This window comes from Nothobranchius furzeri, chromosome 14 (genome assembly GCF_043380555.1).
Source record: "Nothobranchius furzeri strain GRZ-AD chromosome 14, NfurGRZ-RIMD1, whole genome shotgun sequence".
Lineage (NCBI taxonomy): Eukaryota > Metazoa > Chordata > Actinopteri > Cyprinodontiformes > Nothobranchiidae > Nothobranchius > Nothobranchius furzeri.
In genome coordinates, this window is record NC_091754.1 from 42,146,905 (window position 1) to 42,151,904 (window position 5,000).

Consider the following 5,000-nt stretch of genomic DNA (forward strand, 5'->3'; position numbering starts at 1 on the left):
ATGAATTCAAATGTGATATGGTGGAACTAGCTTTTGTGGCATTTGGATTAGTTTGATGCAATTTGCACATCCAATCATTTGCATAGAATTTCGTAAAAGCCAAATAAAAAGCTAACTTTAATTTCTAGAGGTCAAGACCACGTGGCCTAATGGATAAGGCGTCTGACTTCGGATCAGAAGATTGAGGGTTCAAGTCCCTTCGTGGTTGAGTCAATCCTCCTGACAATGTTAATGACACAAGCAGCGTACCACTCTACCTCTGTCCACTTAAACAGAGATTTCAATTACTTCACTGTCATGTATTGAAATCGATCTACATTCTGGAAAGTGTCTGAAAACCCACTTGAAAAGAATGTTCTGCTTTTTTAAAGTCTTGGATCACATGATTTTTACGTGTCCTTTATGTTTTTCTACTTTGATCAGTTATTAGTTTCAGCAACTCAGCAGGATTTTTATTATAACCAAAAAACTCATGGAAATCAAGGGGGATCCATTGAAAATTGAATGGATGATTAGCTTGTAGAGAGGGTAGATGGTGGGATGAAAGATTGAACTGCTTGAAAGATTGATACATGATTGGAGGAAAGAAATGACAACGAGGGCAAATCCTCAACAGTCTAGACCAATAGGAAGTCATGCTGAAACTATGAGACGTGAAGTTCAGTTGGATTTTGAATTCAAATGTGATATGGTGGAACTAGCTTTTGTGGAATTTGGATTAGTTTGATGCACTTGTAGAGAGGGTAGATGGTGGGATGAAAGATTGAACTGCTTGAAAGATTGATACATGATTGGAGGAAAGAAATGACAACGAGGGCAAATCCTCAACAGTCTAGACCAATAGGAAGTCATGCTGAAACTATTAGACGTGAAGTTCAGTTGGATTTTGAATTCAAATGTGATATGGTGGAACTAGCTTTTGTGGCATTTGGATTAGTTTGATGCAATTTGCACATCCAATCATTTGCATAGAAATTCGTAAAAGCCAAATAAATAGCTAACTTTAATTTCCTGAGGTAAAGACCATGTGGCCTAATGGATAAGGTGTCTGACTATAGATCAGAAGATTGAGGGTTCAAGTCCCTTCGTGGTTGAGTCAATCCTTCTGACACAAGCAGCGCACCACTCTACCTCTGTCCACTTTAAACTGAGATTTCAATTTCTTCACTGTCATGTATTGGAATCAATCTACATTCTGGAAAGTGTCTGCAAACCCACTTGAAAAGAATGTTCTGCTTTTTTAAAAAACTTGGATCACATGATTTTTACGTGTCCTTTATGTTTTTCTACTTTGATCAGTTATTAGTTTCAGCAACTCAGCAGGATTTTTATTATAACCAAAAAAACTCATGGAAATCAAGGGGGATCCATTGAAAATTGAATGGATGATTAGCTTGTAGAGAGGGTAGATGGTGGGATGAAAGATTGAACTGCTTGAAAGATTGATACATGATTGGGGGAAAGAAATGACAACGCGGGCAAATCCTCAACAGTCTAGACCAATAGGAAGTCATGCTGAAACTATTAGACGTGAAGTTCAGTTGGATTATGAATTCAAATGTGATATGGTGTAACTAGCTTTTGTGGCATTTGGATTAGTTTGATGCAATTTACACATCCAATCATTTGCATAGAATTTCGTAAAAGCCAAATAAAAAGCTAACTTTAATTTCTAGAGGTAAAGACCACGTGGCCTAATGGATAAGGCGTCTGACTATGGATCAGAAGATTGAGGGTTCAAGTCCCTTCGTGGTTGAGTCAATCCTCCTGACAATGTTAATGACACAAGCAGCGCACCACTCTACCTCTGTCCACTTTAAACTGAGATTTCAATTACCTCACTGTCATGTATTGGAATCGATCTACATTCTGGAAAGTGTCTGAAAACCCACTTGAAAAGAATGTTCTGCTTTTTTAAAGTCTTGGATCACATGATTTTTACGTGTCCTTTATGTTTTTCTACTTTGATCAGTTAGTAGTTTGAGCAACTCAGCAGGATTTTTATTATAACCAAAAAACTCATGGAAATCAAGGGTGATCCATTGAAAATTGAATGGATGATTAGCTTGTAGAGAGGGTAGATGATGGGATGAAAGATTGAACTGCTTGAAAGATTGATACATGATTGGAGGAAAGAAATGACAACGAGGGCAAATCCTAAACAGTCTAGACCAATAGGAAGTCATGCTGAAACTATGAGACGTGAAGTTCAGTTGGATTTTGAATTCAAATATGATATGGTGGAACTAGCTTTTGTGGCATTTGGATTAGTTTGATGCAATTTGCACATCCAATCATTTGCATAGAATTTCGTAAAAGCCAAATAAATAGCTAACTTTAATTTCTAGAGGTAAAGACCACGAGGTCTAATGGATAAGGCGTCTGACTTCGGATCAGAAGATTGAGGGTTCAAGTCCCTTCGTGGTTGAGTCAATCCTCCTGACAATGTTAATGACACAAGCAGCGCACCACTCTACCTCTGTCCACTTTAGACTGAGATTTCAATTACTTCACTGTCATGTATTGGAATCGATCTACATTCTGGAAAGTGTCTGATAACCCACTTGAAAAGAATGTTCTGCTTTTTTAAAGTCTTGGATCACATGATTTTTACGTGTCCTTTATGTTTTTCTACTTTGATCAGTTATTAGTTTCAGCAACTCAGCAGGATTTTTATTATAACCAAAAAACTCATGGAAATCAAGGGGATCCATTGAAAATTGAATGGATGATTAGCTTGTAGAGAGGGTAGATGGTGGGATGAAAGATTGAACTGCTTGAAAGATTGATACATGATTGGAGGAAAGAAATGACAACGAGGGCAAATCCTCAACAGTCTAGACCAATATGAAGTCATGCTGAAACTATTAGACGTGAAGTTCAGTTGGATTTTGAATTCAAATGTGATATGGTGGAACTAGCTTTTGTGGCATTTGGATTAGTTTGATGCAATTTGCACATCCAATCATTTGCATAGAATTTCGTAAAAGCCAAATAAATAGCTAACTTTAATTTCTAGAGGTAAAGACCACGAGGTCTAATGGATAAGGCATCTGACTTCGGATCAGAAGATTGAGGGTGCAAGTCCCTTCGTGGTTGAGTCAATCCTTCTGACACAAGCAGCGCACCACTCTACCTCTGTCCACTTTAAACTGAGATTTCAATTTCTTCACTGTCATGTATTGCAATCGGTCTACATTCTGGAAAGTGTCTGCAAACCCACTTGAAAAGAATGATCGGTGTTTTAAAGTCGTGGATCACATGATTTTTACGTGTCCTTTATGTTTTTCTACTTTGATCAGTTATTAGTTTCAGCAACTCAGCAGGATTTTTATTATAATCAAAAAAACTCATGGAAATCAAGGGGGATCCATTGAAAATTGAATGGATGATTAGCTTGTAGAGAGGGTAGATGGTGGGATGAAAGATTGAACTGCTTGAAAGATTGATACATGAATGGAGGAAAGAAATGACAACGAGGGCAAATCCTCAACAGTCTAGACCAATAGGAAGTCATGCTGAAACTATGAGACGTGAAGTTCAGTTGGATTTTGAATTCAAATGTGATATGGTGGAACTAGCTTTTGTGGCATTTGGATTAGTTTGATGCAATTTGCACATCCAATCATTTGCATAGAAATTCGTAAAAGCCAAATAAAAAGCTAACTTTAATTTCTAGAGTTAAAGACCACGTGGCCTAATGGATAAGGCGTCTGACTTCGGATCAGAAGATTGAGGGTTCAAGTCCCTTCGTGGTTGATTCAATCCTCCTGACAATGTTAATAACACAAGAAGTTCACCACTCTACCTCTGTCCACTTTAAACTGATATTTCAGTTTCTTCACTGTCATGTATTGGAATCAATCTACATTCTGGAAAGTGTCTGCAAACCCACTTGAAAAGAATGTTCTGCTTTTTTAAAGTCTTGGATCACATGATTTTTACGTGTCCTTTATGTTTTTCTACTTTGATCAGTTAGTAGTTTCAGCAACTCAGCAGGATTTTTATTATAACCAAAAAACTCATGGAAATCAAGGGGGATCCATTGAAAATTGAATGGATGATTAGCTTGTAGAGAGGGTAGATGGTGGGATGAAAGATTGAACTGCTTGAAAGATTGATACATGATTGGAGGAAAGAAATGACAACGAGGGCAAATCCTCAACAGTCTAGACCAATAGAAAGTCATGCTGAAACTATGAGACGTGAAGTTCAGTTGGATTTTGAATTCAAATGTGATATGGTGGAACTAGCTTTTGTGGAATTTGGATTAGTTTGATGCGCTTGTAGAGAGGGTAGATGGTGGGATGAAAGATTGAACTGCTTGAAAGATTGATACATGATTGGAGGAAAGAAATGACAACGAGGGCAAATCCTCAACAGTCTAGACCAATAGGAAGTCATGCTGAAACTATGAGACGTGAAGTTCAGTTGGATTTTGAATTTAAATGTGATATGGTGAAACTAGCTTTTGTGGAAATTGGATTAGTTTGATGCAATTTGCACATCCAATCATTTGCATAGAAATTCGTAAAAGCCAAATAAAAAGCTAACTTTAATTTGTAGAGGTAAATGCCATGTGACCTAATGGATAAGGCGTCTGACTTTGGATCAGAAGATAGCGGGTTCAAGTCCCTTCATGGTTGAGTCAATCCTCCTGACAATGTTAATGACACAAGCAGCGCACCACTCTACCTCTGTCCACTTTAAACTGAGATTTCAATTTCTTCACTGTCATGTATTGGGATCGGTCTACATTCTGGAAAGTGTCTGCAAACCCACTTGAAAAGAATGATCGGTGTGTTAAAGTCGTGGATCACATGATTTTTACGTGTCCTTTATGTTTTTCTACTTTGATCAGTTATTAGTTTCAGCAACTCAGCAGGATTTTTATTATAATCAAAAAAACTCATGGAAATCAAGGGGGATCCATTGAAAATTGAATGGATGATTAGCTTGTAGAGAGGGTAGATGGTGGGATGAAATATTGAACTGCTTGA

The 5,000-nt window shown here is 37.5% G+C and overlaps 4 non-coding genes across 4 annotated transcripts; all 4 read left to right on the plus strand.

The window, feature by feature from the left end:
• The first annotated feature begins 135 nt into the window (after window positions 1-135).
• Window positions 136-208, plus strand: trnar-ucg (transfer RNA arginine (anticodon UCG)). Its single transcript has one exon. It is a non-coding gene; the product is annotated as a tRNA-Arg (tRNA).
• An 813-nt stretch (window positions 209-1,021) lies between these two features.
• trnay-aua (transfer RNA tyrosine (anticodon AUA)) lies at window positions 1,022-1,094 on the plus strand. Its single transcript has one exon. It is a non-coding gene; the product is annotated as a tRNA-Tyr (tRNA).
• A 589-nt stretch (window positions 1,095-1,683) lies between these two features.
• Window positions 1,684-1,756, plus strand: trnah-aug (transfer RNA histidin (anticodon AUG)). The gene has a single exon. It is a non-coding gene; the product is annotated as a tRNA-His (tRNA).
• Window positions 1,757-3,686: 1,930 nt separating this feature from the next.
• trnar-ucg (transfer RNA arginine (anticodon UCG)) lies at window positions 3,687-3,759 on the plus strand. Its single transcript has one exon. It is a non-coding gene; the product is annotated as a tRNA-Arg (tRNA).
• Window positions 3,760-5,000: the final 1,241 nt, after the last annotated feature.